The 23,014-nt window shown below is 44.2% G+C and overlaps 1 long non-coding RNA gene across 1 annotated transcript; it reads left to right on the forward strand.

The window, feature by feature from the left end:
* The first annotated feature begins 17,625 nt into the window (after positions 1-17,625).
* Positions 17,626-22,693, forward strand: LOC105470715 (uncharacterized). Its single transcript, XR_980725.2, has 3 exons — positions 17,626-17,897; positions 21,384-21,654; positions 22,303-22,693. It is a non-coding gene; the product is annotated as an uncharacterized lncRNA (long non-coding RNA).
* The last annotated feature ends 321 nt before the right edge of the window (positions 22,694-23,014 follow it).

Consider the following 23,014-nt stretch of genomic DNA (forward strand, 5'->3'; position numbering starts at 1 on the left):
CTGTATTGGGCCCTTCTTCTCATCCTCAGCCTGGCTTTCCAAAATGATCCAGCAGTTCTGGGATCCAGATAACTGTGTCTTTCACATTCAGAAGGAGATTTCCAAAGAAAATATGAGTTTTTCACTGATTGGGCCACCTTGTGGGAGAGTCTTACATGTTGATTGGATTAAACCTGGTTTCACTGAATTAATCATTGGTGCATTAAAGTAGGATTACTCTAGTTATCTTAGACCAATCAGGGTGTACTGCTATAGTTGGGGGTGGGGTCAGTTCCCCTCTGAGACATCGGCTACCTGGAAGACAGATGAATATCCACAGAGAGTATTACAAGGAAGGGGCATGGGTGATTAGATACAGGGTAGGCACATTACACACACAGAAAAACTGCCAAAACTACCAAATGTAGCTACCACATCTTTCCAAAGCAGATAATAAATCTTGTTCATTTTGAAATTCCAGAATGTTCTGTGTATGGCACTTAGTAGGCACTCCATTAATTTTTGATGACTGAATTAATGACTTAAAACAACCAGGCTCTAAGGAATAAAATTCTAATCACAGTTAAAAATAGGATTCACAGTTCTAGGACTAATTCCAGTTGTAGGCACTATCACTGAGAGACATACTTTGCTATAGCTGTGTCTATGAAGAATTGTCAAAATATTTTGAAATTAAGTAATAATTTGATATCTATTAAGATTCTATCTTCAAAAGTCTTTTTTTAGTGAATACAGAGCACTAAGGACAAACCAAACCAAGGTAAAAACATTTATTTTATGTCATCTTATCTTGGCTTCCAGGCTAGGGGCTATCATAAATTGACACTTGTCACAAAACTCAAAACATGGACGGTTCTTAGGAAGGAAGATGATGGTCATTTATAACACCATGCCCAATAGGTGATTCTGATATCAAAGGCCATAGAATTCCAAGGAGGGTAGAAACTCTTCAGAATTCTTGGTCAAGGTGAGATTTGAACAGAGTACTGAGGATCAGTAAGATCATCCTTAAAGCCAGGGCTGGTGACAGGTGTTAGATGAGATGAGGTGTTGGTCCAAAGCAAAGGCTTAGAATCCAGAAAAGGCAAGGCATGTGGTACCCAAGACTACTCACAGGACTGATGACTGACTGAGGATTCACAACCCTCAGCGTGCTGTCATCCTCTTGACTATGATGTATTGCAGAAAAAAGCAAAATCAGCAAAGAAAAATGGTGCATGGGTGAAGTCTGGGAGAAGTCAGGCCCAAGCTTCCAAGGGTCTCTCCCACTGAAGTCACACAAGATGTGCTAAATTCCCCCAGCAATGAGGTGTGGCAACGCCTGGGAAGTGTTGTCCACCAGGGAAGATGATTAGAGACTTGGTGCCTGGGATTTTTACTGGGGGCTGGTTATGGGGCAGCCTTGGCCAGGGATGTACCAAAATTCCAGACTCCCAGAAGAAAAATGTGTTCACCAGGAACCATGCTGTTTTGTGTAAACAGTTTAGGCACAGCGAGATGTCTCAAATGTCACATGCTGCCTTGACATCTTTGAGCCTCACAGAAACCCAAAAGCCTGACCATGAGTTCTCCTGCCCTCACCAGATATGTCGCCCACCCAAAAGGAAAGAGTCTCTACCTGGCCAGTTCCCCTACCAGCCACACCAGCTGTACCCCATCTGGTCCTCAACCTCATGGGTACACCTCCCTGTCAATCCACAGAATTATTGAAACAAGCCAATTGCATCCTCCTGCAGGGACCACAGCACCTCAACCTCTTGTTGCTACAAAGCCTGCCACCTACAGCCCTGGCTGGTTTTATTTGCTCCCCAGCACAACGCTGTGTGGTCCTGCACAGCGTGCGATGTCCTCCTCCCCCAGGGTGTTAGTAGGCGTGACCGATGAGCTGCCGCCAAGGTCATCTGCCCAGTGTTGGGCACCGTGTGTTCAGTCATCTCATATGCTTTGGGATGGGACATCCCTCACTAACCAGTGGGATACATAAGAGGTAATTAAAACAAGCACTGTGGTTGCCACTTGGATGCAGGGTGTTCCTAGGAGCCCACTTCATCACATGGGGTGGGTAATAGATGGGAGGACTCATATCTTTATTTCAGGACAAAGGCCAGGGGTTGAGGGTCGTGGTGATCAAAGTTCTTTTGTGCCCACAGCACAGAGTGGTGGGAGGAGTCATAAAAAGTCTATTTTTTATGTTTGACTATTGGGGGGAGGGAGGCACTATGATGGGCCGACAGCCTCCCCTGCTGTCTCTTGTCCTACCCCGGTAATGTCATGTCTGTGGTCCTGGAGCCCCAGCAGGTGGTCCTGCTCAGCCCTGCCGGTGAATCTAGCCATGTCATTGTCAAATTGCCCTTTGCTTTGAACCGCTTTAGTTGCCTTCAGCTACAAACTCTTGGTTCTAAAGATTTACTCTGAAGACAATGGGGTGCCTCTTGTTAAATTTTTATTCAAAACACACTGGGTTTCATGCAAGGAGTTTAGTCTTGGGGCTGCAACAAGGTGCAGGATGAACACAGAGCATGTTGCTCTCCTGGGTGACTCCAGAAAGTAAACACTCTGTTCCTCATCAGGCCAGGCGTGGTCTTGCCTCGGGGTCTTTGCGCAGCTGTGCCTTTTGCCTGGAGCACCTTTCACTCTCTTATAAGCTTGGCTTGCTCCCTCCCTTCCTTCAGGTCTGTGCTTGGCTGTCATGTCCTCAGAGTGGCCTTCCCCAAACACCTTTAACAAAGGAACCCCCCAGCTACTCTACTTAGCTTTCCCCCACAGAGCTCATGGTCACCGGATAGAGTGTGTGTCATTCCTGATCTCTGTTCTTCCACGAATCCTGAAGAACGGGAAATTCATTTCTTCACTGCTGTATTCCCGGCACTCGCCACATCACAGAAGCTCAGCAAACATAGGCTGAAGAAAGGATGAGGTCACGATGTCTGAGTCTGAGCCAGAGCCCCCTGTTTTCAGAGATAGGAATGGGGGCTTAAAAGCAATCCTCCAGGGAAGTGGCGCTTGGAGCAAAGAGAAGGACATGGGACTGAGATTCGAGAGATCCGAATGCGGCACCTGCACCTGCCTTGGGCCAAGAATTGGGTAAATTGTTGTTACCCTCTGTGATGGCTGAGTATCAACTTGTTTGGATTGAAGGATGCAAAGTATTGTTCCTGAGTGCGTCCATGAAAGTGTTGCCAAAGGAGATTAACATTTGAGTCAGTAAACTAGGAGAGGTAGACCCACCCTCAGTCTCGGTGGGCACCATCGAATCAGCTGCCAGCTCGGCTAGAATAAAACCAGGCAGAGGAATGTGGAAGGACTAGACTGGCTGAGTCTTCTGGCCCCATTTTTCTCCTGTGCTGGATGCTTCCTGCCCTCCAACATCGGACTCCAAGTTCTTCAGCTTTGGGACTCTTGGATCTTCTACCACAGACCGAAGGCTGCACTGTCGGCTTCCCTACTTCTGAGGTTTTGGGACTGGGACTGGCTTCCTTGCTCCTCAGCTTGCAGATGGCCTATTGTGGGACTTCACCTTGTGATCGTGTGAGTCAATACTCCTTAATAAACTCCCTTTATATATACATCTATCCTTTTGGTTCCGTCCCTCTAGAGAACCCTGACTCATACAGATTTTGGTACTAGGAGTGATTCCAGAGGAACAGAATATTAAGGATGGATTTCTTTTGTTGATTTGGGGGTTTCTGGAGTTGGCTGCTTAATATGATTAGACCCAAAAATGCTAAGGATTCTACTTCTAATAGTATGGAGAGCACTGATAGTCCTTGCCAAATAAATGCATTTGATACTCCTGATTCACTGCTCGTGAGAGGCAAGGAGTTTAATGATTCTATACCTAATATCTTTGACCCTCCGTGGAGAACCAAGGAATATAATGAAGTTGGTTGGTTGCTCCTAAGTTCACTGGATAAAGTGATGAAAGAAAAAGAGCCTCATTTTGTTTATCTGAAAACAGAAACAAGGTCGACCAGCAAGTGGCTGAGCCAATGAACCCAGGCAAGATGTGACAGACCTGCGCCTCCGGGAGCTGATGATCATTGCCTTGCCCCTGCCTCTTCCTCAACAGCCCCTGATTTAATACAGAGATAGAGACAGGGGAGTATCTGAGTCTGTTCAGGTAGCAGCAAGACTTCTTCCCACCCACACCAACCCCAGCTAGCCTGGGAGAAGGCTACACAGTCTTGCAGAAAACCTGTGAAATCAGCTGGATTCATTCCTTTCAAAGCACTTTACCAATGTGCACACACAGCCTCTCCATTCTCTCAGGAAGATCAAAAAACAGCCCAGATAAGCTGAGATGGATGAGTCTCGCTAGAACAGTGCACAATACCTAAGGTGATCAATAAAGTGTTTGTAGAATAAGCAAGTGAATTAATAAATAAATGTGTGAATGAATGAAACCATTTTTTGAAAATGACTTCCATTGAGTTCCAGAGAGCAGAATTTGAAAACTCAGTGATTTGTCAGTTGTTGCCAACCCATCTCCGTGGTTCACAATAAGGACTAATTCTCACACGCACCGATTCACGGGTGGCTCATGGCTCTGCGATCCAGGCGGGGCTGTGCTGGGTAAGGTGCAGGCTGTGGATTGGACTCAGATCTGCTCCACACGTGTGCGCACTGGACCCAGTATAAAGGGGCAGTAGCTCTTGTTGTAAAGAGAGCACACACTCATCAGAGCAGATTCCCATGAGCAAGAGCGAGCCAAGCTGCACGTTTAATCCCTTTGCTCTCATCAGTTCTGCTGACTTCCAAATGGCTAAAGCAAGTCACATGGCCAAACATCAGCAGGGTGGGAAGTGTTCTCCACCTGCAGTATGAAGGGGAGGGAGTGAATATTTGCTTAATGATAATCTAAACTGTCACACAAACCCTGGCCCTAGAGAGTGGCTTGACCAGCTTTAATGTTGTGGTGGGTCATGATCTAAGAGGCTCTGAGATTGCTATTGCTTTAACATTAATAAATGAAAATAAATGCCAGAATCCGACATACCCTGAGGGATGAGTCACAGTAACAGCTAGTGCAGGCGCACCCCACAGCCATCTGCCAGGAACTTCAAGTCTCAGAGGCACCGAGCATGTTGGGCAATTGACCTTGGGGGTTCTGGCCAACTCAGGGATGGGAGATTTGAGATCGTCACTTGCCTTCTGCAGGTGGATCCAGCACATGCTTTAGTAATTCCAAATTCAACTTTAAACTGCAGCTGCTGTCATCGCCTGGGGACCCTTATCTTTTAACATGTTATCGTAGATCAGTTGCCCGCTGCTGCAACAAAGAATTCTCAACAGGTTGCCTGGAATTTCTAACTCAGTGCTCAAAAAAACCTGGTGGCTAAACCAGATGGGCTTTTGTTCAAGGGTGGTTGGTGCTAGATCAAGCAGACAATCATGGGGTCTTGGCTTCCTGGAGGCAGCCCCCACGGCACCCATGAGCTCAAGGGAGCACATTTGCTTCCCCTGCAGATGGGGGCAGTGTTGGTGTGGCCAGGCAGTAGTAGGGATGGAAGGTGCTGGACAAACACCATGCTGTATCGCATTCACCCGTATCATCTGGCATTTGTGAAAAGGCATTTGCCAGCTTTCTTTCATGCTTGTTTGGTTCCCAACCATGTCCTTACCACGGTACAGAAAAGGGAAAAGGGTGGTTGGTCAGGCATTAGATCAGCCATCATCTCATAATCAAAAAATCAAAAAATCAAAAAATAATAGATGGCATGGATGTGGTGAAAAGGGAACAATTCTACACTGCTAGTGGAATGTAAACTAGTGCAACCACTATGGAAAACAGCGGGGGAGATTCCCTAAAGAACTAAAAGTATAACTACCATTTGATCCAGCAATCCCACTACCCGGTATCTATCCAGAGGGAAAGATGTCATTATACAAAAAAGATACTTGCTCACACATGTTTACAGCAGCACAGTTCACAATTGCAAAACTGTGGAACCAACCCAAATGCCCGTCAGTCAATAAGTGGATAAAGAAACTGTGATATACTGTGAGAGAGAGAGATATATAGTGTGTGTATACATATATTTATGTGTATATATACCACTCAGCCATAAAAAGGAATGAATTAATGGCATTTGCAGCAACCTGGATGGGACTGCACACTATTATTCTAAGTGAAGTAACTCAGGAATGGAAAACCAAACATTGTATGTTCTCACTCATAAGTGGGAGGTAAGCTACAAGAATGCAAAGGCATAAGAATGACACAGTGGACTTTGGGGACTCAGGGAAAAAGAGTGGGAAGGGAATGAGGGATCAAGGACTATATATTGGGTTCAGTGTATGCTGCCAGGGAGATGGGTGCACCAAAATCTTACAAATCACCACCAAAGAACTTACTCATAGATCAGCCATCATCACATTGGAGTACTCACACCTCTGGCCATACATGACAATTGTTTTTTTGTGTTTTTTTTTTGCTTGTTTGTTTGTTTGTTTGTTTTTTGCAATGGAGTCTTGCTCTGTTGCCCAGGCTGGAGTGCAGTGGTGCGATCTCAGCTCACGGCAAGCTCTGCCCCCTGGTTTATGCCATTCTCCTGCCTCAGTCTCCTGAGTAGCTGGGACTACAGGCGCCCGCCACCACGCCTGGCTAATTTTTGTATTTTTAGTAGAGACGGAGTTTCACCGTGTTAACCAGGATGGTCTCTATCTCCTGACCTCATGATCCGCCCGCCTCGGCCTCCCAAAGTGCTGGGATTACAGGCGTGAGCCACCGCGCCCAGCCTACATGACAAATTTTTAAGGGTTCACAGGCATAGACAGTTTTAAGATCATCAATTTCCAGACCCTCTACCCAGATGTATCCTATTTTTCACTTCCTCCTTCACAAATACCCTCTTTCATTATATTAAAAGTGGGAGTTGAACAATGAGAACACATGGACACAGGGAGGGGAACATCACAAATGGAGCCTGTCGGGGGGTTGGGGGTAGGGAAGGGATAGCATTAGGAGAAATACCACATGTAGATGATGGGTTGATGGGTGCAGCAAACAACCATGGCATGTGTATACCTATGTAACAAACCTGCACGTTCTGCACATATACCCCAGAACTTAAAGTATGATTTTAAAAAATGGATTTATCAGTCAGGATACTAACACAAAACAGAAAGCACACTCAAATTGGGTAATTTGAGGAAAGTTTAATACAGGAAATGTTTATAAAGGTGTGGGTGAAGTACAGAAAGCCACAAAGGATAGTGCAGCTCTCTGGGGATAGTGGGGCCCTGTGCAGAGTTAGAGAAGAAAGAGATTTCTAGAATCTGGAGACAGGAGAGGCTGTGTATAATGTGAAGGAGCTGTGACCTTCCTGAGAGAGATGCAGCCACCCTGGGTCACCCCACAGTTGGAGCCCAACTTTATTCTTCCCTGCCCTGACCTCCAGCCACTGTCAGGGACCATAACCTGGAGGCAGCAGGGAAGGGAGCCCATGGCTATGGTCCATGCAGCCAGCCTCCCAGGAGAGAAGGAGGATGGTGAAGGGTGGATGGTGGAAGACGTCCTCAAACAGAAGCCATCACCCAGCCTGCATCTTACAAAGGCACCTTCCCCCACTGGGAAAAGTCCTTCAGGGCACCAGGCAAAGACACATTTTGAAATATTAGCAGGCCGGGCGCGGTGGCTCAAGCCTGTAATCCCAGCACTTTGGGAGGCCGAGATGGGCGGATCACGAGGTCAGGAGATCGAGACCATCCTGGCTAACACGGTGAAACCCCGTCTCTACTCAAAAATACAAAAAAAAGCTAGCCGGGCGAGGCGGCGGGCGCCTGTAGTTCCAGCTACTCTGGAGGCTGAGGCATGAGAATGGCATAAACCCGGGAGGCGGAGCTTGCAGTGAGCTGAGATCCAGCCACTGCACTCCAGCCTGGGAGACAGAGCGAGACTCTGTCTCAAAAAAGAAAAAAAGACATATTAGCCTGGGCATTGAGAACACAAACCCCTCTGACAACTGGGTACCCCATCTGGGTATATAACTAGAACCACATCCCTTTACAGTCAGATTGTTTTCAACTCTTCACTTTCACTGAAACTGAAGAGGAACCTAATAGGGATGTCAGCTCATAGATTATCGAAAATATTTTTATGATAAATCATTGTGTGATTTTTGGCACATAACCTGGAAGGAGTCCAAACAAGTGCATGGCTTCCAACCGAAGGCCCCCCTTTCCCATCTGCCTGTTTATGTGAACAAATGCTCAGTGCTTACGCCAATAAAACCAAAAGGGTGTGAATAAAATTGATGATGAAACCGCCTCCTTAAAATAACAAGTAATATTCATGAATATACATTAATGGCAAAAAAAATCCCACCTCTCATACTAAGAGAAGGATAGCCAAAGAATTTTACTTTTTTCAGATTAATAATTCTTTATCCAGTGCTCTGCCGTATTTATGCTGCTTTGATCAATTGTGCTCTCCAAACAACTGGAATGATCATCCATAATGATAAGTTTAAAAAAAAAAACTTATTTTAAAATGTAAAGACTTAGAGACATTTTTTAAATTTAAATTTAAATGTATGAGCATATTTTTGTTGCAGTCAGTGATATGTGATAGAGTAATCAATAAAAAAAACTTCCACGAATAAAACTATGATACATTATGATCAAATTCTTCTAGGGTTGTACAAGTTCAAGGGGAAAAAAGAACAATGCAAAGTTCCTAACCATGTGAAGCTCCTGTGTGCACTTTTTAAAAAATCATTTATGATAGGTGTCAAATCACATCGGTATTGAGCCTCAGTTGGACATACTTTAAGTTATATTACAGTTTTCTCTTAAAATATCCAGTATTTACAACATGCTAGAAATTTCACCCATTTATTTATTTATTTTACATAAGTAAATATCTTAAAAATATATAATACATATGTAATTTATAAATATATAATTACATCCAAATATAAATTTAAACTTATAAAAAATTTCGTTAGTAATGGCCGGGCGCGGTGGCTCACGCCTGTAATCCCAGCACTTTAGGAGGCCGAGGCGGGCAGATCACAAGGTCAGGAGATCGAGACCACCCTGGCTAACAAGGTGAAACCCCGTCTCTACTAAAAATACAAAAAAATTAGCCGGGCATGGTGGTAGGCACCTGTAGTCTCAGCTACTCGGGAGGCTGAGGCAGGAGAATGGTGTGAACCTGGGAGGCGGAGCTTGCAGTGAGCCAAGATCACGCCACTGCACTCCAGCCTGGGCAACAGAGTGAGACTCTGTCTCAAAAAATAATAATAATAAAATTTTAGTTGGTGGCTTAGAAATGCTGGAGTATAGACATGATTTTTCAAGTTGAAAGAGATGCTAGGAGATGTGTCTGCAGAAGTCTACAGGGTCAGATCTGTTTTTTGAAGGGCCTTGTTTGCCCATTTCATGCTGGGAAAACAAGGAATGAAATAAGATAAAAGTCACAGAGGATGTCAAAGGATGTCTACTTCAAGTGCCCAATGACAAGGTACTAATGTGCTGTCGGAGAAGGAAAAGATTGCTGTGGACCAAGGTGATCACAATGGGAGGTGAAGGGGCACTGAGGTTAACCCAGGACCTGGAGGAGCATTGAATCAATCTAGTCTTGGAGAAGAAGTTGCCAGGGAATTGGAGAAAAATAGAAGTGACTTAAGGATCCTGGAGTCCTCTCATTGGCAAGCAGATCAGCTGGTTGACACTCAGTTACTCTCAACTGTCATAACAGTAGTAATATTACTAGTCGATATTTATTGAACACTGTTTTTAGGCATTGGCCTGAGACATCTGGATATACAGATATAGGCTCTGGGATTCTAGCACCTGTCCTTGGCCACTATTCCATGCTAATTCTCTTGTGTTTCCTGGGCTGTTGTTGATGAAGTCTGTCTTTTCTTCCTTTCTTCCTTTCTTTCTTTCTTTCTTTCTTTCTTTCTTTCTTTCTTTCTTTCTTTCTTTCTTTCTTTCTTTCTTTCTTTCTTTCTTCCTTCCTTCCTTCCTTCCTTCCTTCCTTCCTTTCTCTCTTTCTTTCTTTCTCTCTCTCTCTTTCTTTCTTTATTCTTTTCTCTCTCTCTCTCTCTCTCTCTCTCTCTCTCTCTCTCTCTCTCTCTCCCTCTCCCTCTCTCTTTCTTTCTTTCTTTCTTTTGACAGAGTCCCACTCTATCACCCAGGCTGGAGTGCACTGGTGTATCTTGGCTCACTGCAACCTCTGCCTCCCGGGTTCAAGCAGTTCTCCTGTCTCAGCCTCCAGAGTAGCTGGGATTATAGGTGCCACAAAATAAAAATTTTGTATTTTTAGTAGAGACAGGGTTTTACCATGTTGGCCAGGCTGGTCTCAAACTCCTGGCCTCAAGTGATCTGCCTGCCTCGGCCTCCCAAAGTGCTGGGATTCCAGGCATGAGCCACCCTGCCCAGCCCCTTTTTTATTTCTTTTAGCAAATAATTGTTGCATGTTGACATGGGCCAGGCAGTTGGATATATTTATTCATCTTAACTGTTGGCAAGTTCTCATCTGCATTGATTTCCTTGCAAAAACCTCATTCTTGGCATGGTTTGATTCTCCCTTCTTGCTTGGGAAAGAGTGGCGACTCCCTTCTCCCAGCTTTGGAAGGGAGCCATGGTCTCTCTGCTCCCTCGTCCAACCTGTCCTGGCTAGTTCTTTGAGTGTCCACTGTAGAGGGGACAAAATTCCACTTTCAACCTCTTAGGGTTCCAGCTGGGCTCTAGAATGAAATCGACATGAAATAGATTAAGAAGAGAAAAGCAGACAAATTTATTTAGTACAAGTTTTATGTGGCATGGGAGCCGTCTCAAGGAAATGAAGAGCCAAAGAAGCAGAGAGAGTCAGTCCCTCAGTTAGTGAATTGGACAGAGAATAGTAAGTTGTGAAAAAGCAGCTCACTCATGTGGGGAGGCTGAAAAGATAAGAGTTGTTTTAACAAGGTCTGTAGAGAATGATCTCGGCTAGGACTCCCCATCGAAGAATGTTTCTTTTCTCCTGGCACAAAGAGGGCATCTTTCACATGGGAATTTTTATCTCCTGTCTTCAGGAAGAAAATGTGAGATCGGAATGCCCTTCTTGCATCCGCTGTTTTTCAAGCACCTTTCGCTCAGAGTAATCCTCAAGGTGAAGTAGCATATTTGGGGTGGCACACTCTCTCACCCTTCACCACCTTTCTCAAAACCCTGAAACCTCTTCCAGTCTGCACCACACCCTCCTGCTCAAAGTTTATAGAGTTTCACACAGGACTTCTAATCATATTGGACACAGGAACTACCTATTACACTTCTGAATCTCCCCAAGATTTCTAGCTCAGAAACGCCCTCTGAGATGAGATTTGAGATTTTGCTCAGTTATGAGTTCCCCCTGAAATGGACAGTACCTTAAACAAGATAAAGTGTCCTTCTGTCTTAGGTAAAGAAGGACAGTCTAAGGCTAATACAGCGGCCCCCGTGCCATCGAGGAGCCAGGCTCCGGTGTCTCACCCATAGCTCAAGGTGCCAGCTCCAGATCAGATGCCTGCGTCTGCATTCCAGCTGGCAGATGGACAGGGGGAATGTTCTCACTCCTTAAGATACCTCTCAGAATCTGGACACAACAAACAGGTTTATATTCCCCCAACTAGAACTTCATAGCCACATCTACCAGCAAGCCTGAATGGAAAATGGAGTTTTTATTCTATATGGCCATATGCCAAGTAAAATATCTAATAAAAAAAGAAGGAAAACAGATGGCGAGGAGGAGCCACCACAGTCTGCCATAGCATCTCAACACATCCTCTCCACCTTCACTTGACCCATCTCTCCAGCCCAGCCCCATCCTCTGGTTCTATTTCCCCCTGAGACTTGGAGATCAGTGCATAGAGTCTCCCTGCCCCATCCCCCAGGAAAATTCTGTCTTAGGAGTTACTAATACCAATACTGGGTATTTCCCAGGTCCTTGTTTTTCTCCGACTTGTAACATTCAGAAATTGTAAGAACATGTTCACAGATGGGCCTTTCCATTAATTTATAATCCAATTCTCATCTTTTGAAGCAAAAATAAAGGGTTTCTGCTCAGTTAGTCTGTCAGCTGTCACCAGGAGGTGGGCAGGAAGAACCCTTACATGTCAGATGCTTGGGTGGCAGCTACACAGCACTCAACAGCTGTTGGAGCATGAAAAGGATGAGCTCATGACTGTGCAAGGTCTTAACCAGAACATCTGCCAGGATGCTTGCAGAAAAGGAATTTAGTCAACATCATGTTGGGGATCCTCTGGAAGGAACAGTAAATCAAGATTTTTGGTGTCTCAACAGCCGGGAATAATACTGTGTGTGTCATCCTGTAAGGTACTGACATTTCCACTAAAGACACAGGAACTATGAATTGGAGCAGAAACCGTGAGAAATTCCAAATTTAAAAATAATAATAATTTTTAAAAGTAAGCAGCTTAGGTGGTGATAATCTGAATTAGCTCCAATTTTGATCTTGGACCCCAAAGTGCAAGCATTGATGAACTCAATGTACTAATAATCTTAAACATCTAGTTGAAGTACCAGCCGGACATGGTGGCTCACACCTGTAATCCCAGCACTTTGGGAGGCCAAGGTGGGTGGATCATCTGAGGTGGGGAGTTCGAGACCAGCCTGGCCAACATGGCGAAACCCCATCTTTACTAAAAATACAAAATTAGCCAAGTGTGGTGGCAGGTACCTATAATCCCAGCTACTTGGGAGGCTGAGTCAGGAGAATTGCTTGAATCCAGCAGGTAGAGGTTGCAGTGAGCCGAGATCATGCCACTGCACTCCAGCCTGGGCATCAGAGTGAGACTCCATCTAAAAAAAAAAAAAAAATTAGTTGAAGTAATAATATAAACACCCACACTGCACCCAATTGTTGGACCATGGGGCATTTATTCTAATCACTTGGTTAGGAAGAAATTTAGACTTTAGAAAGGCCCCATTGAACTATTTATAAGCTAGGAACCAAGAAATGAACAATTATGAACTAGAGGTCAGTTTATTCCTCCAAGTTACCATATACCTTATTTACTCTGAGTTTATCTACATTGTTTTTTTCCGAGGAAAACTTCGAATAAAGATTCCTCAGATCATTTTTCTCCCTTCTTTTTTCTTTGGTTGTGTGTGGTAAATAAACTATTGATTTTGTTTTCGTGGAATTTAAGGGGTAGTTCAGCTCCATTTGATAACTAGCACCTTAATGTATTCAAAGTAAACAAATTGTAGGGTTTCAATTAGTTATTTTTGCCATCAAAATCAACCACATCATGACAGGCACTGCAGAGGTTGCTGTGTGGGCTGTTTGGGCCCTAAGTTGTACGTGACATTAACGATTTGGAGACCAATTGCCAAAAGGAACACTTGGTATGAGACGCCAGGGAGACTCATTCAGAGGTGTGTGCTCTTCGAGGGTAAATTAACATTGGATTTCTTAGGAAAAAAAAGTGAATTGGAATGTGATTTTGGGGAATTCAACAGAATTGGTTCTACTTAGGCCAAAAGCATCTTTTGAATGTATTTGCAGAGTGAGCGTGTTACCGGTTCGCTGTGAGGGAAAGAACAGCAATCTTTAAAGAGGCACACTCTGTCTTTGAGGACGGGGTCCCCAATCCCTGGGCACAGACAGATACCAGTCCATGGTCTGTTAGAAGCCAGGCCACACAGCAGGAGGTGAGCGGCGGGTGAGTGAGCATTACCGCCTGAGCTCCGCCTCCTGCCAGATCAGCAGAGGCATTCAGGCTCGCCCAGCCCACTGCCCAGAGCCAGCATGCAGCCCAGGACGGCTTTGAATGCGCCCAACACAAATTTGTAAACTCTTCTTAAAACATTATGAGATTTTTGTTTGCATTTTTTTTTTTTTTTTTAAATTTTAGCTCATCAGCTATCATTCATGTTACTGTATTCTATGTGTGGCCCAAGACAATTCTTTCAATATGGCCCAGGGAAGCCAAAGGCTGGCCATCCCTGCGTTAGGTTTCCACAGGAGCCTTCACCCTGTTGTGAACTGCGTGTTCGTGGGGTCTAGGTTGTGGGTTCCTTACGAGAATCTAACTAATGCCTGATGACAGGAGGTGGAACAGTTTCATCCTGAAACGATCCCTCCCCTCCAACCCCCATGCGTTGAAAAATTGTCTTCCATGAAACTGGTCCCTGGTGCAAAAAAGGTTGGGGACAGCTGTTTTAGAAGACATTAGATTGTAAGTGACAGAAAACCCATGTCTGACTAGTTTAAACAAAGGAAAGGAATGTATTGCCTCAAGCCAAGAAAAGGCCAATGACAAGTTGGCTTTGAGCATATCCACATCCAGGGACTATGACTCTTTTTCTCTCCATCTCAGCACAACCTTTTTGACATCACCCTGAGGCGCATGTGACCCCCACCCAGGTGGCTCCCCAGGCGGAGTCTTACACCTTCCATCCTTGGCCCCTAGCAAGGCCCAGGGTGAGCTTTGATTGGGTCTGACTAGGTCACATGCCATTCCTGAGCCAATCATTGTGACCAGCGGGATGTGGAGCCTCATTGGTCAAGCCGGAGCCACATGATCATTTCTGGAGCTGGACTGAGACCAGCAAAGCCATGGTTCCCAGAGCAAGCTCAGAGCATGGCCCCAGAAGTGTGGGAGTGAAGGCTGGGCAGGCACAAGGAATCTGACCACCAAACGTCCATCCAGACAAACACCTCATTGGCCTCCAGAGTCAACCTGAAGTCACTGTGCACCTTAGCCCTGTTGGCCTTTGGATGCTGGGCCTCATTGCCCCATCTCTGTCCCCAGTCACAAACACAGGGTACCCCCTGAGCCTCTGCTTCCAGAGCTTGACTTTGCCCACATCCCTCCCTTTCAGCCCCTTCGGTTCCAACTCCTGGAAATGTCCCACATGCCCCCTTCTGACCCCAACTCACTCCGCTTTCCTCTCCGATGTCCTGACTGGGTTTCCAGCTGCGTCACCTTTCAAGCATCTGAACTCCCTAAACCATGTGTCTGTTGCCTCTGACATCAGCTTGCCGAGGGCCAGTGAGCACGTGGGTGAGACCCCCCTGCCGAGAGCAGCCCCTCCCTTGCCCACATCAGGAAATACCAAACATGAACCCACCGTTTTTTTCAATCATTAAGTGGCCTTGGGCCAAAAGCAATAAAACTCTGACGCAATCCAACTTTTTATGGGAATGAAACGCAATGGCGACTCGCATGTATGAATGTATTGTGTAAGTGTGTAACTTTGAAATAAAACGCGAGGTTATTGTTTCAGTCAGATCACACATTTTTATCAGCATTGGAAATGTAGTATGATACTACTCATGTGAAACAGACATGCACACACAAATAATACTTTGTATTTTCTGTGAGTAGATCACATCGTCATTATAGCTAACATTTTTGTGTATGATCACATTTAACTCTCATGACAATGTCATGAGCAAAGCACTGTTTCTGTTTTCATTTAACAAACAAGGAAACTGAAATATAGTGAAATTAAGTGACTTGGCCACGATCAGATGATCAAATAGTGAAGTCAGGTGTGTAGTCGAATTAACCTTTTTCTTCTCAGTGAAGACGGGGGTGACCAGTGACATGAAAAAGGAAGTGATAGGTGTCACTTTGGGGTTGATATCTTTAAGAAGCAGCGTTTCGTTGTAGTTGTTGTTGTTGTTTTCCAGGCTTTCCTCCTTTTTCCAGATTCTTGATGGTGGAGGAACTGCTATCACAGGTATATGAGGGTTTACTTAAGCAGGTAATACATTTTATTGCTTTACGCTTTTGAGATTTGAACTAATACGTTAAGACATTAATAAGTTAGGGCATTCTAGATATCTGTGTGTTTTTGATGGCTAATTGTTAAGAATTAAAATTAATTTTATTTCACATTTAGAAAACGTAGGCTTTAAATCTTTTTAAAAAGTTATACAGATGTTTATTATTCTATTTCTTATTCTATTATTTTAACATCTCTGATATTTTTAAGGTAAAATATACAGCCATATCTCCTTACGTAGAAATACTGAATGTAATTTTTCTTAGTTGTTCATTTCAAAAATAATTTTTTTATTATCAAAGGATTTCTGGAACTTACTCTGTGCCAGGAACTATTTTAAATGTTTTACAGATATTAACTCCTTTAAACTTGACACTAACCCTTTGGGTCAGGTGTTACACTTAACTTTCCCATAGTTAGTGAGTAATGAGGCTAGGATTTGACCCCAGGCAGTTCGTTCCAGAAATCTGCCCTTAGCATCTATTCTATCTTCACTCTTCAGGCCTCAGAGAGTTTAAGAGGAGCTTGGCACATAATAGGCCTTCAGTAAATGTGTTGAATGTATGAATGAATGAATGCATGAATTCCACTTCACAAAGGGCCATCGTTAGATTATTTCATTGGAATACCACGCCAATCCATTGCCATGCTTGTTATTTCTATCCTCGTGTCACAGAAGGGAAACTGACTCTGGCAAAGTGAAAGGCAATGTGACCCAAGAAGGTGGAGAGCTGCTGTCCCAGGCCTTAAAACCAATAAAAGCAAAGAAAAGGGCATATTTTCTTCCCTTGGAGGGAACGGATAATCCTATTCCTTCCTCTGAGATGACACACACGTGGATGTCTGCACTGAACATGTATTTCCTTGCTCTTTCTTATTGCTTGAGGAATATTCTATGCTCTCTCTGTCTTAATAAGGCATGGAGGAGGCCTGGAACAGCCTGTTCTGGGCCCCTGCCTGCTTCAGGAAAGAGTGCCCCCTAGCAGGGAGAGTTGCTGCAAAGGTTGCATGAGGTAGCATGCGCTGCACAAGCTCAGGACAGAACCTGGGACACAGTAAGTGTGCAATAAGTTTTTGCTCATGAAAGAATAAATAAAATAATTAAAATGCAGTACAAAATGTCTTTATACTGTAGGATTAGACTAGACCAAAACAAAATTTAGATATTTTTTCCCTCAACTTCCTCGAAATAGACATGATTCCCTCTGAGCAACTCCAGCCCTATAGTTCTGTATAAGTGCTGGAATTCCAGCCACTGGCATCACCAGAAGAGTTTTATTGTGTTTTCTGCAGAGGCTATAGGATGCAGAGTTCAGTTTGTGGCTTCTAGAGCCAGATACCTGGGTTCAAATCCTGTCTTGGCCACTAACTGTATAACCTTGGGTAAAATACTTAGCTCGGTTTCCCCATTGTGAAATGAAGATAATCATGCTATGAGAACTAAAGTAAATATCTGTAAGATATTTGGACTGAAGCTGGAACATCTATCCAAGGTACCATTAACAGAGTTAGCTTCATATTTTAAAATGCTTTGCAAACTGTCAAGTCTTGGTGGAATTGTGTTGTTGGTTTTATTCTTATTCCATCCATGTGAGTTTATGCAGATAGGACAATCATTATCAGCAAAGACAGGTCATGTTTTCCTGGTTGGTTTCCTGGCCTCACATATTTGTATACTCCTTCATTTTCTGTAATCCAGATTTCCCCAAGAGACATCAAGCCAGACCCTCCCCATTTTCTCCTTGCCTAATAGGAAGTTCAATCTTTTCCTGGGTTCCTAACCCCAGATGATGTCACAGAGCTTCTCTGTGACCTGCCCTCCCCAGGCTCCAGCCCGCCATCCTGGTGCTACCCCTGTCTAGTTTCCCTCATGAAGCAATGAGCACAACAGCTCCAACCCCCTCACCTACACAACACGCATGCTTCTTTATGCACAGTGTCGGTGGGTCTCAGAGCTTGTTCAAGCTGACAGAGCTGGCAGCAGAGACAGGGCCAGAACCTGGGTCTCCCATCTTCCTAGGGCTGCATTCTACAAAACACAGTCAGCATTCCAAGAAGAGTACTGACATAATGGGAAAGGCACTGCATGGCCCTCACTCATTCGGCCAGTCATGGATTCACTAATTATTCAAATAGTTACGATGCCTGCTGTGTGCCAGGCACTGTTCCAGGTAAAAGGACATTGGCACTGTATTACGTAAAAGGAAAGGGAAAAAAATTGGCTGATTTCTTCTTGGTAATACATTTGTTCCATACTGTGAAAGCATTAGTGGCTCCAGAAGTTTTTGCAGGAGGGTCTCAGATGTGGCAATGTTCTGGAAGGAGGAATGATGGAAACATTGAGTACTCACGCATATCTGCTCCTCCCCTCCTTCTGGAAACAGAAGGAGAACACCACCTGTGTCAGTCTGTTCTCACCCTGCTAATAAAGACATACCTGAGACTGGGTAATTTATAAAGGAAAGAGGTTTAATGGACTCACAGTTCCACATGACTGGGGAGGCCTCACAATCATGGCGGAAGGTGAATGAGGAGCAAAGTCACATCTTACACGACAGCAGGCAAGAGAGCTTGTGCAGGGGAACTGCCCTTTATAAAACCATCAGATCTCGAGAGATGTATTCACTACCATGAGAACAGTATGAGGGAAACTGCCCTGATGACTTAATTCTCTCCACATGGCCCACCCTTGACACATGGGGATTATTACAATTCAAGGTGAGATTTGGGTGGGGACACATCCAAACCATATCACCTTCCCTCCCCTTGAAGTTAGGTGGGGTCATGGGGCATGTTCTAGGCAACTGTTGTGGATGGAAGAAGATGGAGGTTTCACTTCAGAGTGAAGTGTTTCTGGGGCTCTCTGACCTGCACCGTGATGGTGCCAGAGCTGCCAGGTGGACACTGCAGGATAGAGGCCACCTGGATGGCTGAGTTCACATGGAAGATGTTGCCCACAAGGGTCATCTAGACCCCCAGTTGCTTTGTGGTGAAAAAGAGAAAGAAATGTTGCTGTGATTTCTGCAATTTGGCTGCAATTTGGGGGTTGTTATTAGAGCATTGCCCAGTCTTTCCCGACTGATGTGGTATCGGGAGAAAGGTTAGGATACTGGTCTTGAAGCTGAATTTGCAGTGTCACACTTTCTATCTGGAGTGCAGGTCCCCTATAAGGAGCAGCAAAACAGTTTCCTAGAGATTTTCTTACATAACTTTGCTTGTATATTTTTCTTAGTACCCTGTGTGGCAGGATATAGAGAGAACACTGCCTGGGGTTATGAGTGGACTAAAGCTTTTCTTTCCAAGTCATTCCTTGGAAACACTATTAATTAAAATAATAAATAATAATAGACTCAGTAAATACATTTTTACACTAAGGAAGGTTAAACATTAATTAATCAATAGGACTTGATGTTTAAGGGTTTCTTTTTTCTTATTTTTATTTTTATTTTTATTTATTTATTTATTTATTTTATTTTTTTGAGATGAAGTCTTGCTGTGTCGCCCAGGCTGGAGTGTGGTGGCACAATCTCGGCTCACCGCAACCTCCACCTCCCAGGTTCAAGCAATTCTTTGCCTCAGCCTCCCAAGTAGCTGGGATTGCAGGCGCCCACCACCATGCCTGGCTAATTTTTTTGTATTTTTAGTAGAGATGGGGTTTCACCATCTTGCCCAGACAGGTCTTGAACTTCTGACCTTCCGATCCACCTACCTCGGCCTCCCAAACTTCTGGGATTACATCTTTTTTTTTTTTTTTTTTTTTTCTTGAGACAGTCTCACTCTGTCACCCAGGATGGAGTGCAGTGGCACGATCTCAGCTCACTGCAACCTCCACCTCCCGAGTTCAAGCAATTCTCACGCCTCAGCCTCCTTAGTAGCTGGGATTACAGGTGCCCACCACCACACCTGGCTAATTTTTTTGTATTTTTAGCAGAGACGGGGCTTCAGCATGTTGGTCAGGCTGGTTTCCAACTCCTGACCTCAAGTGATCCACCCGCCTCCGCCTTCTAAAGTGCTAGGATTACAGGCATGAACCACTGTGCCTGGCGTGTTTAAGTGTTTCTTACGGGCCAGCTCTCACAGTGACTTAATTAAGAAGCTCAGCTGAGAAGCATCGGGCTATTAAATGGAGGTTGACGGAGCCCTGGTTGATTCAGGGCTGGATAGAGACACGGCCTTTATTAGTCTTCTTCGCTTCTGTGAAAGCAAAGCAGGTTTGTATTCCACTTTGGGACTAATCCATTTGTCACTGTGAAGTCTCTAAGGACAGGGATGTCCATTTCAAACTTCATTTGCAGCTGCTTTTTAGTCTTAGTGGTTTTGGAATGGAATTCATCCGCTTTGACCTCTTGTGTATTTGGTTACCTCTTATCTAGTGCCCACAGTGAAATTCCAATATAACATTAACAATTTGTTTTCCCTGATATCGGCTCTGTTTGTCACAGGCTGGAAGCCAGGCCCATAAAGAAATGTCACTTTTGGTCTCTTTGTAAGAGTTTTATGCAAATAACATAATGATTTCAAGGAGAAAGAAGACTGGATGGGGAGGAGGGGAATGGCAGGAGGGGAGTAGAAGGAAAAAGAGAAGGAGGGAAAGAAAGGGGCGGTGGTGAGCACGTGGAGTCATGGAGAGAAGGGAGGCCTGGGGAAGCGCCTGGGTGTCCATGAGCAAGTGAAAACACACCTCTGCCTCTACAACATGGTGGGGTGGTGGTCGAGACCAGTTGCCCTGTGTAGCTTGGAGCATTGTCAGGAACAGACACGATGGGGTGTGAGCAATGCTATGGAGAGGACCCAGTGCTCCTTACACAGTATTAGTGATTCCAGTGCCAGCAGGGGACAGAATCGCAGCCAGTAAGAGAGCAGAGAAAAGGTTTTTGAATTCAGATCAACTCATTCCCGAAGGGCCTACAAACACCGTGCAAGGGTACCTGCGTATGGACCTCAAACTCAGTGTGTTCTCATGCCCTGCAGTGCTCATTCTGAGAACGCTCTTACTGTTCCTTCCCATCTCCCCTTTCATAATCACCCTTTTCCTTTTTAGAAAAAAAAGTACCATCTTCACTTCCCGGAGTGCTTTGCTTTAGGTATGCAAATCCCCCCACCCCACATTCTACAAGGGGACAGCCTGTAAGAGTGGGGTCTGGGACAAGTGTCCTTTAATTAACACTCTACAACCCCCTCCATCCATCTCCTAAAGACTTTACTTTTAATAAAATATTGCTTTGATGCTTAATAATTATTTATCAAAATTTACTGTGTGTTTGTGTTGTTTTGATCACTTGAGTGTTACAAATAACACTGATGATAACTCAGTTCAGATGAAATTGTAAACATAGTATATTTAAAAGTAAAACAATTGATGGCATAAAAACAAATTGAAGTAAGATAAAATTATCAGGAGGAAGTAGAAGGAGGAAAGGAAATGATACACATTTCTAACTATTAAGAAAAGCTTGTTAATATATCTTAAAGGATCATGCATATTAATCAGGTATGATATTTAGCTTCCATTGGATGCATTTCAAAGGATGATGTAACAGTTTTATTGCAAAGTGTCAATATTTACACTACTCTGTCATTTACACAACCTTGTCATTTTTGTCCTTTGTATTTTACTCTCTAATTCTTTTTCCCTTGCTCTTTACTTCCATGACCAGAAACTGGCTTTCTCATCAGGACTAATTTTTCACAAAGAATCTGCATTTGAATCAAGTCATGAGAAATATACAAGGCAGATGAGAGAGAAGCCCAGGCTCTCCTGGCACCCACATTCTGAGTAGTGGGCCAGCCCTGCTCAGCGCCAAGCAGACTGGGTCCACCCACCAGCCCTGCTCCACATTTCTGCATACCATGGAGTATGGTGGTCGTGATTGCTGCTCACCAAATTTTCCCCCTGTCCCTCCAAGCACTTTCCCACAATCTTGGAAGGTAGGCGCAGCCATATAACTGACTTTGCCTATGACTTGTGGGAGGAAATGGTAGTGTCGCTCTTGGGCAAATATTTTAAAAGCCAATCTTTATGAAACCATACCTTCCTCCTGCCACAGTGATTATAGAAGGATGTGCCAAGAGGGAGGTGCTGCAAGCCTGGGTCCCAATGTACAGAAGTCTCAGCTGACCCTGTGGTAGCAATGCAGCCTTCTTATTTAAACCACTGATATTTTTGGTCTTATTTGTTACTGCAGCACAACCTCACCCACCCTGAATAGCACCATAAGTCATTTGCAAACAGTTGAAACTTCAAATGTTAACTCTGTGAAATGCAGTTATTCCACATTCAGCTCCTCTTTATAACCATTTATTTTTATTTACAAAACCCACCACGCTTTGTCAAGTCAAATTTTTGGATCTGCCTTTTTGAAATAAATTTCTCACATGGACAAATTTGCTTTTTCTCTTCTGATTTGACTTCAGGACTTTTGACCAAGGACCCAGGGATTCACCACTCATCCTGTTGAGTTTTGCTACTTCCCATGGATCTTTGAGCTTGAGGTCAATAGTGATCACTTCTTGGCTCCCGCCTTCTATGACTCTTGAGACATTTCTTTAAAATTCTGTTTCCTGCTCTGATCTCAGGTCAGAAGCTCTTGTGCATAAGCAGGCCTGGTGTTCATCAACATTCACTATCAAACCAGAATGTCAGTGTGAAGGCCTTTCCCACAGAAACACCAGGTGCAGCTAAGGGAAGCCGGAGGAAGTGGGTCACTAGCCCAGAAGAATGAAGGAAACTGATTCGTGAGTCAAAAGGACATTACCCACTGTTCCACTAAAGAAGACACAGACTCGAACCCCGTTCTGCATTTACCGGTCCACTGATGAATGACCAGCTCTGAAGGCTGATGGGAACCTTTGTCCCTTTAAACCAACCAAGAAGTTCATTTACACATTAAAAAAGAAAAAAAAAAATCTCCATTTTAGACAATGGTTTTCTGGCTTAATGGTGGTAGAATAACTGTGATTCTCACTTTGTAACCAAAAAGTTATTTTTTCCTCCATGCACGTAAATGTTTCTCCATCTCCCTGGCATCTTGGCAGATCAGGGATCCAACCGTTTTTAAAGTAGAGGAAAACCAGAGCACCAAATCCAGCATCAACATCCTAATTGAGGTCAGCCCCTCCTGGGTAACCTTTAAGCCGCACATCATCATGTTCCAGTGGTTCTGGTTTTAATGTTTTCTTAATTTCTCCATTGTAGGCCTAAGTAGCATCAAAGCTACTTAGATGCTGTGTCTTAAAGGTACAGAAGGATGCTTGCAAGAGAAATAAAGGAGAAAACTGATAGCCTGAT

Source organism: Macaca nemestrina, chromosome 15 (assembly GCF_043159975.1).
Source record: "Macaca nemestrina isolate mMacNem1 chromosome 15, mMacNem.hap1, whole genome shotgun sequence".
Classification (NCBI taxonomy): domain Eukaryota; kingdom Metazoa; phylum Chordata; class Mammalia; order Primates; family Cercopithecidae; genus Macaca; species Macaca nemestrina.